Raw genomic sequence first — 18,963 nt, 5'->3', positions numbered from 1 at the left:
TACTAAGGATCTCTGGAGAAAAGATTGAAGTTTTCGGTGAGGAGAACCTACAGTGATCAGGGGCAGGCAGGGGAGATGGCACCTGCATGGAGCCCCCAGGGAAAGCAAACAGGAGCTCAGATTTCTAAGGGGCTCAGTGTCCCAACAAAGCAGCGGAGGAGCAAAAGTCTAACATGGCTACAAACCAAGAACTTGATCTCTCTGTGAATGCACTGTGAATGGAAGCAAAAAAAAAAAAAAAAAAAAAAATGAAAGTCCTCTCATTGCAAAGGGCGGAAACTCAGCTCATGGTGGTGTGCTGCTTGCATAACGTAATCCCAGGAAACTAAGTGGTAGCACTGGCCTTGGAAATGCCCGGCTCAGGAAACAAGACAGTTGGGTTTTTACAAGTTGATAACTCCCTCCGTCTGGCTGCTCCCAACTACCTAAAACACAAACGCCTTGCTAACAGCAACAGTCTAACATGCAAAGGCATTAGGTCTGGTCTGTGAACAAAACCGTGTCATGCAGGGTGCTTCAGCCTTTCACAGCTGTGTCTCTAAATGAAAATACTAAAACTTACATACAGAAACAAGTTCATTTCAAGGTTTTCTGAGTCCTATTTGGAGTAGGATATCGCTGTCCTCTCCAGATGAGCTGAGGGTAGCTCACAGCTCCTCTTTGTAAACTGCAATGCTTGAGAAGGATAGACGCCTGGACCTGGGTGAGACAGTCACCATGTTCCAAACAACCTGTCCTCCACAGAATAGTCCACTGGTATTCACCTGACCTAACACAGTCCAACTTGGGATATTCAGTTTTAAATGTTTGCAGATTGACTAAAGTATCCAGGAAAATCTGAAAGGCTTCTTGTTTGTATTGGGGTATATAGTACAACTCTGTAAAATTAATAGAAATTAGATGTGATTTCCAGGGACCTACACCAAGCTTGTATCTCATAGGAAAGCAGGAAAGGGATCTGGGCCAATGATTCTGATCAAGGGGACAAGAGCCATTTAAAGAAGAGATTTAAGTACATAAAATAGAAGAAAGGTGCAGAATGTCTATGAATAGAATTCGGAGGCACCACAGAGTAGAAAGGACGGCCGAGTAATAGAAGAACAAAGGAAGAGTATCTCAATAGACTTTTCAAGTAGATCAAAACAGTGGCATCTGAAAAAGCTATAGAAAGAACCCTATGGCCAGAGAGGCAGTGAGAATTCATAATGTCCCCCGATTTAACTTCATAGTAGAAATCTGCATACAGGAGGTGGGGGAATGGACTCGGTGCTTTTGATTTTAACTAAAATGGAAAGTTCAAATAAAAAAAATGAACAGCCTCCACCTATTCTTACTTTTAGATCTAAGAGAGACCTATAATCTGTGCTGCCTGCTGGGAAAATAAAAGAAAGCATGATGCAGCGCCTGCTCTCACTTGTATCTTTAACCAGCATCTTCCAGTGTGCAGTTCTCTCAAGGTGAATGGTGGACCCCAAGAGCAGTTACAGCAGAGGCACACTTCAATGTGTGCACGAACAGCTTCCCCCGGAGACTTCACTTACTGCTGTGAGTACAGAATGTGAGCTCAGACTACGGGCTCTGAAATCAGACCTGCATTCAATTTCTGATGCCACCCGTAGTTGAATGACCCTGGGCAAGGTAGTTAACCTTTCAAACTCTCCCCTTACCTGGAGGTGGGAAAGAAAGCAGAAGAAGAAAATGTGGGAGCAGGCTGCCAGAGCAGAGGTCTAGATTGGATAAAAATTGACCCAGAAAAGTGAATAGGCTGTGTTCCATAGGCCTGAAACTCCTACATAGCAAATGTATCCCCATTGTCTTTGGGCCACAGACAGTACAGTGAGTCCAAGTGGCTTTGGGATCTGTTTTCTCTAGAAAGAATTTAGAAGGCAATGCTGTAAGCTCCAAATCCCAGTGCTAGATCCTTGAAGACATTAGTGGACTCAATCCCTTAAAAGCCGTCTGCATCTGAAATAACACTCAGACTGAATAAAATCAGTTCCTAGGCTAACACATAATAGTGATTTATCTGTAAGAAGATTTTCATTCTCTTCTCACCACTATCATTCCATTGTGAGGCTCCACCACCATCACCATCCTAAGCCCCAGAAGAGTACTTCTTCAAGGGACAAGCAAAACTCCAGTCACATGGCCCAAGCCAGTCAAATTTAAATATACTATTAAACAACTGTTCTCTGGGATCTTCTTCTCCCTCCCCCTCCTCCTCCTCCTCATCCTCTTCTTCCTCCTTCCCTTCCTCCACCTCTTCTTTCCTTCAGCAGTGAACATGTCATTCTTTCTGGTCATGATAACCTCATTCTTCTGTATACACAGAGAATCCTGTCTTAAAAACATAACTTCCCATATAAAAGGTATGGGTGGTGACAGCAAAAAATCTCATAGGATCTGTTCTGAGAAGGTATTTCAAGTTTTGCTCCTGAGACAGCAGCTTGTCGGGCAGGTCCACTTATTATACTAGAGATTTTATGAGCCAGACAATGTAGTAGTCACATCTTAAGGTGACCTCCAATGAGTCATGCCTTTGTTCAATGGCCTCCTTTAAATACAAGTAGAACCAACAGAGTGTTGCAAAGTGATGATGTCACTCTGCTGACTGCATTATATTAGTATAGTGTGTGTGTGTGTGTGTGTGTGTGTGTGAGAGAGAGAGAGAGAGAGAGAGAGAGAGAGAGAGAGAGAGAGAGAAAGAGAGGGAGGGAGGGAGGGAGAGAGAGAGAGAGAGAGAGAGAGAGAGAGAGAGAGAGAGAGAGAGAGAGAGAAGTTAATAACAAGCTGTTTTTCTAGAGGACCCAGCTTCAGTCTCCAGTCAGAATTCATATAGCATGCTGACAACTGTCTGTAAGTCTGTAACTCTAGTTTCAGGGGATCCAAAACCTTCACACATGTAAGTGTGAAGCAAAAAAACAATGCACACATAATAAAAATATTACATATATATAGAGAGAGACGGGGGGGCAAAGTAGTTATGTCACTATATCATACCATACTATATCCCTTTTTTACCCAAGTAGAGAAATGGAGATTGTAAGGAAGTAAGCCGCCATGTTGTAAGGGTTCCTGTAAGGGGGTTCCCTGGCAAAGGAGGACTAGCAGTTTTCAAGAGCTAATTTAGCCTGGGGCTTACAGCCAAAAAGAAAATGGAAACCTCAGTCCTACAGTTATAGGACGATAATAATGCTAATAGAATAAGGAGAGTCAGAGGCTTATCATTCTCCATTTGAGCCCCTGATGAAACTGCAACCCTGACCAAGTCCTGGAAGGGGGCGGGGCTGGATAGGGCCTAGTTGAACTGTGTGGAATTCGGGTTATTTTAAGCTGATAAAATCACTGCAGCAGCAGCAAATGAAAACAATCAATATTCTCTAATAAATGTATTTAGTACTTAACTGACATGAGTCTTCATGACTTGCTACTAAATACCTTGGTATATAACCTATCCAAATCTTAACCTGTCTTGAAAATGCTGCCTATCACTAGTCTCTGGAGTCGGCATACTCACCTCCTTGCTATAACCGTGTTTGTACAAACTGGAAGCATCACATCGGCAGTATCAGCACCCATCAGTTTAGAACATCTGATATCCTCTGCCTGATGCATCATACAACAGGTAAGAGAATGTCTCTTTAAGGCTGTAAACCAAATCCATTTCAGTCAACAATACGTCATCAAATGTTGCCCTGTGCTTCATATTGGAAATCATTTAGATGAGTGTCTGTGAAGCATGCAATTAGGAGAAGGAGTAGTAAAAATATATTAACTTAATAGAAAGTGTCTGGCGCTGTCTTCTTAGATTTTTTAAAAAAGAAAAAAACTAGAATTGTTTTCAACAGATATGTGTGCGCTTACATGAGACTTCATTTTCTATGAAACTGTAATGCTTTCTTCTGTATCCTGGATAATACATTTCATTTCTGAATCTAACGGCACAACAGCACAAGTCTATCGCCTTGGCTGCTGCAAATCGTGTGCACAATTATGTTGAAAATTCTGCTGAGATTTGATAGAGGGAACACAGAATGAGGTAAAAGATGAACAAGTTGCTGTGTGTTTTCATTTAGTAACATCTATTTATTAAGGTTCAAAGTCTATACAGAATAAAAATGGTGAGATTTTTTTTCCCATTAAACATCTTGTTCACAGCCATCAGACTGTGAGTTATACCAAAGCATCAAACCTACAGACAGAGGGAGGAAGGGAGGAAGAGAGGGAGGGAGGGACGATGGGAAGAGGGAGAGAAGAAGGGAGAGAGGGAGGGAGGGAGGGAGAAAGAGAGGGGGAGGGAGGAAGAAAGAGAGGGGGAGAGAGGGAGGGAGGGAGGGAGGGAGGGAGGGAGGGAGGGAGGGAGGGAGAAAGAGAGGGGGAGGGAGGAAGAAAGAGAGGGGAGAGAGGGAGGGAGGGAGGGAAGGAGGGAGGGAGGGAGGGAGGGAGGAAAGAAGGAAGGGAGGGAGGGAGGGAGGGAGGAAGAAAACACAGGCCCTTGATACATATTGCATGATCCCTGACCAACATCTGGCTCTGGAGTAGGTGTTCCATTCCTGATTTCTGGAATATTCTTTCTTCTCAAAAACAACATCAAGAGTGTCCTCACTGCTGATTTTCCAGTTGGCAAGTGAACTGATAAACCCAAGGGTGCTTTGATCAAGAGAGGTTGAGGTTATGAGGTTGAGAAAGAAGGCAAATGAAGTCAGGGCAAGATGTAAGCTATAACAAGCCTGCAAGAACACACACCACTTAGAGAATACTGTGATGGCTTAGCTGTGTTCAAATTAGGAGCCAGAGTTAGACTTCTCGGACAGCAAGACCCTATCCATAGCAGCTGTAACAAATGACTCAAAATATGTTCTATACACCTGTAGAGATGAGGCTTGAAAATCTAGGGACATCAATGATATTGTCATAGTAGCTTGCTCTTTTAATTAAGAAGTGATAAATACATATCATTATCCTTAATGTCACAAATTCTCTAGTGTATCATCTTGGGTCTATTCATTTACCTGTCGTCCTCTTTCTACAATCTCTCTCTCTCTCTCTCTCTCTCTCTCTCTCTCTCTCTCTGTATGTGTGTGTGTGTGTGTCTGTGTGTCTGTGTGTCTGTGTGTCTGTGTGTCTGTGTGTCTGTGTGTGGGGTATAGAATTATCAAGAAATCTAAGAATAACAAGCCTGGAAACAACTACACATATCTATAAATGCTTATAATAAAATTAAGTATGCTATCCTTACTAGGAGAAAGGGATTTCAAGCAGTACAAATCCCTACCAACTTAAACATAAATATAAATTACATTTTAAAACAAAATAAATCAATTGAAGTAAAAATAAAAGAAGCCACATTCGGATATAGTCACAGAAAACATGTGCACAGCCTCACTATTCACTAATGAGAGGGTACAGATGCTGCATAGGGGAGGATTTTATCATGTCCATATGTTTCTCGGATGACTCTCCTTGTTAGCTATTTTTCCATATCTCTATTTAAGAATAACATACACATTCCCCTCTGAGAGGGTGTAAAGCATAATATGTTGTAATGCTTAAACAATTCAATAAAATCACCCTAATAAAAATGAAGATCATATAAACTTAATATACCCATAGATTAAAAATATTAACATACTATGAATTATGGGTCTCATTAATGTAGTTAACTTTTTATCTTGTAGTTAGCCTTATGATTTAAAGATTTAAAGATTAACCTTTAAAATTCCTTAAACCCTCAAAGAGAAGCTAATCTACAGCATGTGTGTGTGTGCACGTGTGTGTATGTGTGTATATGTGTGCATGTGTTTGTGTGTGTGCATGTGCACGAGCGTGTGTGTGCAGTAATTATGGACAGTTAGATGAACTTCATGAAGTCTAAATAAAATAGTCACAAGCAATCATAACCATATAAAAATGACCTTTCAGTTTTAGGAGCACTATCATTATGATAGTTTAGTACGACAATCCCAGGGCATGTTGAGTCTGACCTTCCAATAAAGGCAGCTCAATAGGCTGCACTTCAGAGGGACAGGAACAGGAAGACTGAAGTAAAAAAAAAAATCCGCCTCATTTCAAACTCTTAACTTCCTCCTGCATACCTTCTCTCCACCTATAATGTCCACCTATGATGTCCACCTATGATGTCCACCTATAATGTCCACCTATGATGTCCACCTATAATGTCCACCTATGATGTCCACCTATGATGTCCACCTATAATGTCCACCTATGATGTCCACCTATAATGTTCACCTATGATGTCCACCTGTAATGTCCACCTGTAATGTCCACCTGTAATGTCCACCTGTAATGCCCATCTGCAATGTCCACCTGTAATGTCCACTCTGCAGTAGAGATCATTAACTAAGGAGCAAACCAGGATGATAACTCTCTTCCTCTAGCTAGTAAGCCATCAAAGGTCAGGCTCAGGATCTCCACTGCAGATGCCTCTGTTTGTTAGGTGAAACATATCTAAAGGCCGGTGGCTTTTCCCCCCATGTGACATGTTAGCAGTAAATTCCTCTCCTCTTGAGATTTACTCCATTCAGCCAACATAAATGAGGGGAAATGGCAAACTGCACAACTAACTCACTTGTTCTTTCTGGAATACAATATTGTTTGTAAGCATTTTCAACATGAATAGTTTCCAGAAGGCACATTAATGACTTGATATCTGTGTAATTAAATTGGTCCAAACTGGAACAGTGGTTTAAAAAGATAAGAGAGACCATTTATTCTTAGTAAACAACAAATATATAAAACAACAAATTTTCAGCCACATTAATTTCATAATAAAACCCAAAGTACCAAAGAGTAGTTCAAAATGTATCTTTTTCCACACACAATTTTTAAATTGCCCTCATTTATTAACTGCAACTTCTGTGCTGTTACTAATTACAGAATTAAAAAGATTTCTGGGGCATCAGAAAATAACATCTAGACCTTTTCAAATGTCAAAAGACTCAGGTTGTTTTTTTTCTGTAACATGGATTCATGTGAACTTACTCGGTTTTCCTAGATTTCAGTAATTCCTACAAGGTTTGGAAACACGAACCTGGAACATGCTCCAAGGAGTCGGAGTTCCTAATCTCTACTCTCTAAACTGTTTCAGCCCACCGAGAATATTCAGTTGCATAAGCAGTAAACCATTGGGGGAGGTGTTTAGCTCTTCACTTCTTTTCTGGTATGAGTTAAACTTTTTAAGCCCGTTGTATCTCGTTTCCATAATAATACATGTAGTCGTGAGATACATATGTACATGTATCTATACTGTATTTCTCACAGATTTCAAAATGCTGCGGGGTTAATCTGAAAGTTCCTCTTAGAGGAAAACACACACCTTCCCGACGGAAAACAAACGTGACAGAATTTTCTGAAATGGGAGCCTAGGAAACTCACTCAGGAGAGACGTCTTCAAGACCACATCACATGAACTGCAAAGCCAGGGTGCCTTGTTTCTGCAGGGCGGCTCGGTCCCACTGTCTTCCACAGATACACAGGCCTCTGACACCAGCGCCTCTCACTGCCGACAAGTGGGTGATGTCCTCAGAGCCAAGCTACCAGCTAAGCAATCAGGGATCAGGGAACGCCCCCTTGTCCTCGCTGCATTCCATCCCCACTGCGACACCCCCAATTTACCTTAGTGAGCCTAAGATTCATCCACTGGGCACTGCACTGCTTCATCTCCCATCCTCCAACCTCCTGAACTTTTCTGAAAACCCAGTACTCTGCTGTACTGACTTGGAACTGAAGCGCCCCTCCAAACATCAAAGGTACCCCACTTAGTATTTCTCCCCTCAAGCAACACGTTGGCAGTACAAACTTTTCATTCATAGCTTGGTTCCGACAGAAATAGGGTGTGTGTTTGGGTAAGGGGGGGCGTAGGAGGACGAGGTAAAAATCTGGCCAGCGACCCTCGCCTCGGTTTGCCTAGCCAAAAGCCAAGGTCTTCACCAAAACCACCACCCAGCACCCAACTTCTGACAATGGTACCCACCAAGCTCCGGGCTGCAAGATGCAAAGCAAGTGGCGTGGAAGTCCCGGCAGAGATGCTGCCAACCCGGAGAGCCCGACAGGGAATGCCGCGGCGCGCCCGGAGCACGCGTGGCCCCCAATTCCCAGGGCTTTCCCGGGCAGCGCCAGCCCAGGCTGCGGTGCCACTCACCTCCGCCCGCTCCCGCCGAGGCTGCGCGCCCTCCTCCGCCCCGCGCCGGCGAGCCCCTAACTTCGCCCCTTTCTCCAAACAGCCATCTTCCGCAGCGCAGGAGGGAATGGCGAGGCAGGAGGCCGAGCGGGGAGGGAAAGTTGCCGGCGGGGCGCGGCGGGGCGCGGGCGGCGGGGGCGCGCGAGGCTGGGGCGCTGCGCGCCGTGCGGGAGGCGGGCGGCGGCGAGCTGCGCCGAGCGGGCGGCGCGCGGAGGACGGGCTAAAAATAGCGCGCGCTGGGGAGGGGCGCGAGGGGGGACGGGGGTGGGAGGGAGACCGCGGGGCCGGGCTCGAGCCCCGGAGCGGCGGAGCGGGGCGGGGCGGGGCAGGGCGGCCGGGGAGGTGGCGGGGCCGGGCTGCAGGGACACCTGGGGGCGCGGCGGGCGGGCGCGGAAAGGACGCGTGCAGGCAGAGGGGCAGGGGCCTGGGGGAAGATGGGGAGAGCCGGGACCGCCTGGTAAAGCTCGGGGACCTGGAAGACAGAGTGAGGCGGAAGGCGCCAGGTGACAGGGAGGGGGACCCGGCCGGTGCGGAGGAGGAGCGCGGCCCCGGCCTCGCCCTGCGCGCCCTCCAGTCCTGGCCGCTCAGGTGCGCGCCTGGCCGCGCAGACGGTAGGGAGCCGATCACCCGAGAACCGTGGGGCAGGACCTAGAGCATCCCTACACCAGCGTGGAGCTTCATCATCATCATCGGAGGGATTTTAAAGAAAATGCTGCTGCGTTTGGGTGTTGTTGTTGTTGTTGTTGTTGTTGTTGTTGTTGTTGTTGTTGTTGTTCCTAATGGGAAATGTGAAGAAACATGGTGATGGAAGTATGAGGTAGGTTTGCCGCGTTTGAAGGCTGCACAGAGGAGAGCAGCATTGCTCTGGAACCCGCCCTGGCAGAAAGGAGGCACTAGTGGGTTCTGGAATTGCCTAGAGGGCGTCTTCGGTGCTTAGTATTTTACCTTGGGGACTGGAAAAGAAATTACAGCTATAACTTGTCTATACTAACATTGCTAATGTCTGTAAATCGCTTTGTAAAGTAGGCGACGCTAAATATTTAATAAGAAAAAAAAGGCTAATCCTGAATATATTTTTCTAATGCTAAACAGCTGCTCACTCAAAGAAAGGCTAATAATAATTATAATTTAAATAAAACAACAGTGATCTGAAGACCAATAAAAGCAAGTGTCTACATGTGTATTTATGGTTTCCCTCTGTGCTGGCTAAAACACAACCAGCTCACAGATTACACACACCGAAAGAACCAGAGAGCCCTAACCCAGTACCCACATTTTCAGCTCAGGGACCCAAGACTATGAGATCAACATGATTTGTGCAAGGTCTGGTGGTGGCAATGTTCATCTCTAGAACGGAATTTCATAAGCCTGGGACAACTTGAGGGCTATACATTCTGTGTCATTTAAGATGATTCAGCATTTGTAGCAGATATAACTACCATAGCTATATGTACCCCCCCCCCCCCGCAGTTTACCCCACTCATAAATTTGTACCCCAGGAGTGGGAGTGGTCCGTTGGCTTTATATTTGTAAAAGAAAAGAAATCGGGATGAGCTCAGGAGCCTGTAGGGGATCCAGACTTGGGAAGAAGATAAAAGTCACTCTCTTAATGATGTCTTCAAGTAGTCCAGCAGCTTGGCTTCATGTCCACAGAAGAAAAGCTGTTAATGAATCTTGAGAGCGAACCCTCAATGGTGAAACTACTGGTGTTGGCTGAACCACTTTCAGATATGCTTTTCAGATTATTCAGATTTATTTATTCAGATAAATACCTAGTAACCTGCCACATCTTGCCTTTGAAAATGGAGTCTTTTGTCAAGTGTCCAGGGCTTCTACCTTTTCTTTCCGTTTCTGTTTGCCTACCACCAACTCCAAGAGAAACAATTCGCTCCATCATTTCTCAAAAAGGACTTTCTAGAAAAGTGTGACTGAAATTCATGGAAATATAAATTTCTAGGAGCTCAGTGGTCATATGAAATAGACACGCGTGTAACAGTGTGGACAGAATAACTTGAAATGGAGTTTGCTCTTATATTTTGGGAAGGCTGTTTTTAATTTACCATTATTTACCTCTACCACATAATGCATAGTTTATAGCAGACAACATTCTTCTTCATCATTCTAGTACACACTTCAGGATCAACGCAGTGAAAGAACTTGCTGGTTGCTACTGCTGATTCACATATTTTAAGTTATAATTTAACAAAAGTATTATAATTCCTTCTAACAATTCACACTCTCTGTTCAAGCCTATATTATACTCTTTATGATTCTGTATTATTATATTTTTTACTTCATTTTCTTCTCAACTGAGCTCTAGAAAGACTGGGTAATTCTTTTTTATTATCAGTGTATTTATTAGGCATTTTTTAAAAGAAAAGTTTTAGCTTTGAAGAGAAATAAAGATTACATTAAGTATTAGGTGTCCCTAATTTCCGAATCTGACATATCCCCAAGTCTCAATAGTTTTTAGCTGTCTCACCTGACCTCATATAACTAACTGGTTGTTGTGAAAACCCAGATAACCTAAAAATGTGGAGTGAAATTACCTTAGGCTACATGTCTGGAAATATGAGAAAAACGCATTTCATATTTAGACTCAGTCTCTTCCACCAAGAAATGTAATTATGTGAATATTTCAACATCTAAAAAAATATAAATAAAAAACTAAGCCAGTTCTGGTCAGGTCCATTTTGGATAAAGAATACTTAACCTGCATGTAGAATTCTAGTGTGGCCAATCACATGTAATAATACTATCATGATCTGCTCCCATTAGCTTAGTATGTTGCCTATAGTTAGCAAATGGTTAATCAGACAGAATGAACCTAAAGCCATGGCTTGCCATATTTCATCACTTTTTACATAAATTCCCTTTTCTATTTAGGATCCCAACTAGGATTCCAAGGTATACTTGTCATGTCTCTTTATGCTATTCTTGGACATGAGTGTGGGGAGCCGACAGAAGGCGGCTATCATCCTTGTAGCCATCTTGAGCCACATATCCTCACAAGAGACTTGTTTACAACAGCCTACAACAGCTGAGCACACTCTGATAACATCTTGTTTTAGATACCCAGGGTCTTCCCTTGGGTGTGTGAGACTTAAAGGTGTGAGACTTAAAGGCGTGACTTAGAAGTGAGACATATAAAAGGCGAGAGGCAGACAGAAGAAAGCAACTAGGAACTAGACACTTGGACTAGAGAGCTTGGAATAGAACTTGGAACTGGGAAAGAGACTAGCAACTTAGAACTAGGATTAGGACTTGAGACTTATTACAGCAGGAACTAGAATTAGAACTTGAGACTTCGTACTACTAGGATCTAGGGACCTGAGACTTGGTACTAGGAACTAGGGACTTGGAGAGAAGAAGAGAGACTGAAGAATAAACAGGATTGAATCACACTCTGTCTGGTCTCTATTCTTCACGTCTATTCTCAATCTCTCTCTTGCTGAACCCCAACCTGTGACCGGAGCAGCTTGGGGCAGTGAGGGCTCTAACAATTTAGTCCCCAAGGCTTTTGGTAGTGCGGGTTCCAACATTGATAGAGCAGTCCCCGACATTTTGGCCCCCAAGTGTGGGGCAGAGCAGCCCGCAACACATGAGTTTCTCAGATTTTTCTTATTTTGAAAACCAACTTTAAGAAGCATTGGCCAGCTATTTTATAGGTTATCTCTCTATTGAACTATACCTGTTTTTCTAACAAATCCTGAGTTGTAACTCCTAAAGTTCCATCCCTTGATATTAAGTAGCCAAGAGACGATAAGAGTGTCATAATGTATCTCTGCAGTGTTGACACTAATGTCTATCTATAATAGTATTTGTTCCTGTCTACATTGTAAACTTGCTCTCTTCCTCTTTATGTTCAGTGGTCCTCTACAGAAAGCCATACTGTACAGCTCATACTTCAGGAGTATGTAGAATGCAAAAATAGGATTACACTGATATTTTTCCTTTTAAAAAAGCTAATTGTATTCAGGCAAAAGAAAGATGACAGAAGAGGAATAGTTGATGCTTGTCCCCTATAGAAACATGAATGTGCCTAGCACTCAGTGAATCCCTAGACCAGCCTCTTACACACAAGTTCATAACAAGGCCTAAAGGCTCCAAAAGAAGGAAAGGGAATAAAACCATCTATGGGATTTATGCAATAGCATCGAAAGAGCAAATGCTTGATGTGTAGGAAAGAAGAAAGGAAGCAGAGAATGGGCCAGAAAGATTATTTAAAGAAACAACAGCAGAAAACTTGGCACACTTGAGGAAAGGTGTAAATATGAACATTCTGGAAGATGAAAATTCTCTAGTCAGATTCTATCAAAACAAGCCTATGCAATGATGCACTACAATCAAGCAGTAGAAAAGTAAAGGCTTTTTAGTTGGTTATTTTTTGAGTCAGGGTTTCACTCTGTAGCCATGGCTAGCCTTGAACTTTCTATGTAGATCAGATTGGTCTTGAACTCTTAGATCTGTGAGTCTCCTGAGTGCTGAGATTAAAAGCATGCTTATATGTGTTTGGCTTATATGTGTTCTTAAAGGTGAAGTGAGTCTTTCATAGGGCATATAGTTGGGCCCATCTATTCAATAACTAGAATTTTTATTAGATTATTTAACCAAGTTATAGTCAAATAAATTGACCACTTGTTTTGTCGTTCCTATGTTTGTCATCTTCTTTAGTGATTAGATTACTTCCTTTACTGGTGTGCTTTTATCATTTCTTATGCATTTTATGTATCTTCTATATAGTTTTTTCCCCTTGTGGCTATAATGACACTTGCCTAAATCACTCTATGTTCATGAAAGGATATTTTAAGCTGCTAACAACTTGTTGGTAATAAACAACACATTGACTTTACCCTTGCCACTTAGCACTTTGGTGTCACAGTTAAACATCATTTGATAAAGTGCTATGGTACATTTACTGGTTCCTCTTTGACATTCACATTAAAAATAAGTGACTTGTGACTTGTGTCCATTATTACAGTGGTACTTGTACCAGTGAGTTTCATAATTCCTTATGATATTCTGCTACTAACTGGAGTATAAATAAATAAATATTGTGTGTGCATGTGATTCAGTGATGCGTATTCTCATGTGAGGGGGTCTCATCTATGGAGAGACAAAAGAAGACATAATAACTAAAGAAGACATGAATGGCTGCATGCATGACATTCTACACTCCTGAGCTAGAGGAGTTACTCGATCACTTGGGGTTGTGCTATCTGAAGTAACCAACAGATACAGATTCAATGCCATCTCTACCAAAATTGAAAATTCTTCATATCAATCAAAGCAACATAAAACTTGTTTGGAACTGCAAATCCCCCAAATAACTAGAGTAATCCTACACAAAAAGAACAAATCCAGAGTGTCACAATTCCTGAACTGAAAATACATTATAAAGATTTTTTTGATCAAAACAGCATACTATTCTCTTACAAACATTGACGTTGAAAAGAGGATAAGAAGCATTAAATTAAACACAGTACTTACATTACTTTCTTTTTGACAAGACTCCCAAGAATGCATAACAGGAAAAAGACAGTTTTTCTAACCATCAATTGTATTTTAAAAACAAAACAAAACTGTATGCCTACTTACAGAAGAATTAAATCGTGGGGTTTTCTTTGTTTTGTTTTGTTTTGTTTTGTTTTTTGCACATCATACATAAAAATCATTACAGACTTCAACATTAGAACCTTCCCCCCGCCCCAAAAAAAGTCCCTACTAGAAATACAAGAGGGACTGAGGGAAAAGCTCATTTGCTAAGGTGCCCACCTTGCAAGCATGAGGCCCTGAATTTAGTCCCCAGAACCCATGTAGGAAAAGCCTGGAAGAGTGGTGCTTGATTGTAATCTCAATGCTGGAAAGGTCCAGAGAGGCAGATTTCTGGAGTCAATAACCTTGCCTATTGAGGAGTTCTAGGCCAGTGGGAGACTCTGTCTCAAGAAAGGCTGAATGACATCTGAGGAATGACATCCGAGGTTGTCCTCTGGCCTCTCCATCCATGAACACATCTATAGAAACATATGCACACATGTACACCCATGTAAAAAAAAAAAAAAAAAAAAAAAAAAAAGGAGAGCAAGCTCTGTGACCTTAGCCTAGATGATGGTTTCTTTGATGGAATCAAGAAATACAGAGTATTAAACACAGAGATAAATGGAATAATGCTAAGCTAAAATTCTCCAGCAAAGCCAGAGAAACCAACTAACAGAGTGAAGTTAGAGATCCATGTGTTGGGAGAAAATATTTTCAAAAGGTACATCCCATCTGTAGGCTCACATCCAAACGTATAAGGAACTCAAACAATCCAACAGCAAGAAACCAGCTCTGTCAAAATAGACAATGGCTGAAGCAGACATTTCTCCAAAGAAGACATGCAAACTCCCAGCAGAAGTATAAAGACATATTTAACCTCTCAAATTACCAGAGAAATAAGAATTTTAAAACAAAACAACGGATCACCTCCCATAAGTCAAAAGAATGCCTATTGAAGCAAAAATGGCAGTAGGTGTTTATGGTGGTGGTGGCTGGGGTAGTTGTTTTGTAGTTGTCTTTAGAGGAACAGTTCTGTAAACTGTATTTTGTGAAATATTGTGGCATGCCTAAGGGGCCATGTCTTATCAGCCTTGCTGTGGCTCACTGTTGCTCTGGGCTCTTTCCCACTCCGTCAGCAAGCAATCCTCCAGATGAGGACACACTCTTCTTCTTCTAGGGAAAGACACATCAAGAAGAGAAAGGTGAGCAAAAAGCACAACTGTGTGATTTTAGGGTTGTTAGCTATATCACAAAGCTGGAGTCTGGTGTTCTATGCCTTTATTTTTGGGGGTACAGCCTTACAGAGCCTGTTTGTGATTGTTTAGGATGCATGTGTTTCTTTTTAAAAAAAAAAACACTCTTATTTATTGAATGAAATAAATCTTTTGATTATGATGTCAACAAAATTAATTGTACACCCACTATGTGCTGAATAATATGACAGATACTCTAAATCACTTTTCAGATATTGAATTTGCATTGTGCCATGGAAAAGGTAGAGGCACTTTATTTAGGCGAAATAGAGTATGAAATTTAGCCAGAATATATTTCTAAAGATGGATGGCGGCTCTCCCTCCTCCTCTGCTCCAGTCCACCCACCACTTAGCCTTAACTGGCCAATCCTCCAGTCTCCGTCTCCTGAGTAGTAGGAATACAAGCATTGATCACTATCTTGAGCTCTCAGGAGTGGATTTTACTATGAATCTATTGTGACTTTGGCTTTGGGGACCCTCATTTTACAGCGTCTACTACAGCCATGGAATACTTTAGGATCATTTTGCTTACAATGACCCCAAGTATGAATGAGCATCAGTATTCCCCAAAACTGGCTTTTTCTCTAGGTATTACAATATATGAAAGGGTGAAAGTGGTGAGCCATAAGGACCCAAAATAAAGTACAGCACTCCCACAGAGCAAGAACAGAGAGAGCAGGTGCATCTGAATGCCTAGGGTGCTTTCTAAGGCAGCCCTCAACTTTGGGTTTCCTCAGTAGCTGGGAAACTGAGTCAGACCATACATCTATGACTCTTTGGAGAACACCCTGAGCAAAAAGGGCAGAGTTTCCTCAGCCAAGAGACAACCTGGCAAGCAAATTAGAGGATTCCAAAACCTCTTTTGGAACATTTCCCCATAGCTGCGCTTTCTTTTGTTATCCAGAAAAACATTTGGACACACTCATGGTCCATTTCATGAAAGTTCCAGTTCTCACAGAGCACATTTTATTTTTGTTGTTTGTTTGTTTGTTGTTTGTTGTTTTTTCTAGAACTCACCTCATTTTAAAAATAATTTTTTTTTCTCAAAGTTGCCACTAATACTTTCTCTGGGGAATTAATAGACACTTTCCCTCAATTTAATCTGCTCATGGGTCTGCAACAATGGGTTCCTACAGCTCAGGAATTTCCCACTGCAGGGAAAGTGCTGAGCGGTAATAGACACGGTAATGGAACCCATTAAGGATTTCATTCCTTTGGTAAACGTTCAATAAAAACTGGAAGATACACTGTCTCTATTCTAAACAACCTCTTTCTTTTAAAATTACATAATTACATTTACTTATCTATCTACCTTTTTAATTAAAAATTATTTAGAAAAGGGGGTACTTGCACCATGATACATATGTGGAAGCCACAAGAAAACTCAAGAGAGTTGGTTTTCCTCTTTCAGCAGTGAGTCCCTGGAATCAATCTCAGGTAACTATCTAGCTCACCCAGTAATCCCTTATGCAAAAGTATGTGGAACATGGTAATGTTTAGTCACAAGCCATTGCTCAGTTATGAAATACTCTGAACCCCATTAGGTCACATGACAAATGACATGCTGTAACTATGCTCATGTTAGCAGGCCATCAAACAAGATATTGATTCATGAAACAAGAGAAGAAAAGCCTTCACATATGTGCAGATATTTCAGGGTGCGTTTCAGTTAACTGAACAGCTTTAATATTCATTTTTATTAATATTTTATGTTACGATGATTTACATACCTTATATGTAATCTGCTAATATTACAAGATAATATTCTAAAATAAATATATGTTTAAATTTACTTACATGTTCTAAGTAGGTAAATTACAGTTTCTGACACAGCATATGTAAGTTTTATGACAATTAAATCAAAGGAAAAGCAGTGAAGCAATAAATATTATTTCTAAATTTTCACTTTGTTCTATATAATTGTGATAGTTTGTATATGCCAGGGAATTGCACTATTAGGAAGTAAAGCCTTGTTGGAGTGGGGGTGTCACTGTGGATGTGAGCTTTAAGACCCTCATCCTAGCTGCCTGGAAGCCAGTATTCTGCTAGCAGCCTTCAGATGAAGACGTAGAACTCTCAGCTCCTCCTGCACCATGCCTGCCTGGATGCTGCCATGCTCGTGCCTTTATTATTAGGGACTGAACCTCTGAACCTGCAAGGTAGCCTCAATTGAATGTTGTTCTTATAAGAGTTGCCTTGGTCATGGTATCTATTCACAGCAGTAAAACCCTAAGTAACTAAGATAATAATACTGAATTTTCTTTGATGTTTAAGTTGAACTCAGTGTTCATTTTTCTAACTTGAGATGTCTGAATTTGAAGTGCCTTTTCAAGGAAAACTATTTTCAGTACCTCTAAAATTTAATATTTACTAAGCTGTAAACAAAAAAATAAATAACAATAAACAGTAACTTGGCAAAATCATTTTTTTCTAGTTTAATCTTAGGTCTGGAGACTTTGGTATTGGTTTGGTGGCTCAACAGGTTTTTTGCGGAGCTTTTTTCTGTAGTAAAATGGCTGTTGCTCCAGCCCTTAAATCTACTTTCTAGACCAACAAAACAAACAAACAAAAATAAAGCAAAACAAAAAATCCTAGAAGTCAAGGACATATAAGATGGGCAGCACATGCATTCAGAAAGCCATTATGTCTTTAAAATATTAAATAGGCTTAAGCCTCGTCTAGCTAAACACTGAGGTAGGATGCTACCAGAGAAGACTGATCCTTTTTTGCAAGGAAAACTGAAACACTTGTTGCATTGTATCTATTATTTCTTATAGTGCTAAAAATTTGAACCTGAGACCTTCCTTGTAAGTTTTCTACCTCTGAGCACAGCAAATATTTTCAATTCATTATTTATTTTCCCAGCCTCTGTACCAGAGATAGACATGGGAAAGAGACTTGTAATGGATCAGAGAACCATCCTACAATACCTTCCATCATTCCTAAAGGTCAATTTTCCCAAAAGTGATGAATGTATTAGCAAGATTTTGTTACCAAATGCTTTTTTGGGAGTGTGTTTTGGCCTGAGGAGAGAGCTCACTTGGCAGAGTTCATGCCTGGCAGAAATGAAACCTGGTTTATGCCCCCCCTGGTTACTCACACCCCCCTCTATGAAGGCAGGAAAGGAAAAACCAAAGCCAGGCATAACTGCACACATTTGTCATTACTGTAATAGGGATACGGAGACAAGCAGGTCCATGGGACTCCCTGGCCAGCCAGTGACCATAGTCAGCAAGCCCCAAGCCAGAAGACACTTCCTCCAAGAACAAGGTAAATGACACCTGAGGAGTGACATTTGAGGTTGACTTCTGGCCTACACATACAGAGAGATAGGGGTATGAAGGACAGATGCAAGACAGAACATATTTTGTTACATATTTTGTTGTTTCACAGTGATTATTAATACAAAGTTGTTTTGCAACAGCTTTGATCATTAAGATTTTTAGACATGTATCTCTACATATCATTAAAAACACTATTTTTTTAAAAATTTTATGAAGAAATATTTGTAAAAATGTTAGTGTCCAGAGTTTACATAACATGAGTTCTGGTATTGTAGGATGGTTCTCTGATCCATTATAAGATTTTTAGACATGTATTTTTATATATCATTGAAAACATTATATTTTTTAAATTTTATGAAGAAATATTTGTAAAAATGTTAGTTTCCAGAGTTTACATATCGTGAGTTCTGGTTCTTTATTTATATTTGCATATAATTGCAAAATATTTTCAAAACACCAAGTGGCTTTATTTCTGTTATATCATTGTCTTTTTATGGTAAGTCATGATAACACTGGTTTATATTTAAAATATAAAAACATTGTTTCATCTAACCTGAATAATAGCAATAAAAAGCTTTTATATCGCTCATGACTGGCAAAACATTTTTAACAGGTAAAATGCCAGTCACTGCTGGTTAAATTTATACCGGCTTCAGGGATGTTCCAAATGAGGGCTCAAGGAACATGG

General features: G+C 41.2%; 1 protein-coding gene across 15 annotated transcripts in view; it reads right to left on the bottom strand.

Annotated features, from left to right (window-relative positions):
* The window catches only part of Hdac9 (histone deacetylase 9), an 824,691-nt gene extending 816,401 nt beyond the window's left edge, over nt 1-8,290 (bottom strand). For 5 of the 15 annotated variants that reach the window (XM_076941988.1, XM_076941983.1, XM_076941987.1 and 2 more), the window contains exon 1: nt 7,994-8,155. The gene's annotated coding sequence lies outside the window, so the exon portion shown is untranslated. The other 10 variants (XM_076941984.1, XM_076941979.1, XM_076941978.1 and 7 more) reach the window with 5 other exon arrangements.
* Nucleotides 8,291-18,963: the final 10,673 nt, after the last annotated feature.

Source organism: Arvicanthis niloticus, chromosome 11 (genome assembly GCF_011762505.2).
Source record: "Arvicanthis niloticus isolate mArvNil1 chromosome 11, mArvNil1.pat.X, whole genome shotgun sequence".
Lineage (NCBI taxonomy): Eukaryota > Metazoa > Chordata > Mammalia > Rodentia > Muridae > Arvicanthis > Arvicanthis niloticus.
The sequence above is the reverse complement of the archived record's forward strand: the minus strand, read 5'-3'. Positions and strand labels throughout refer to the sequence as shown.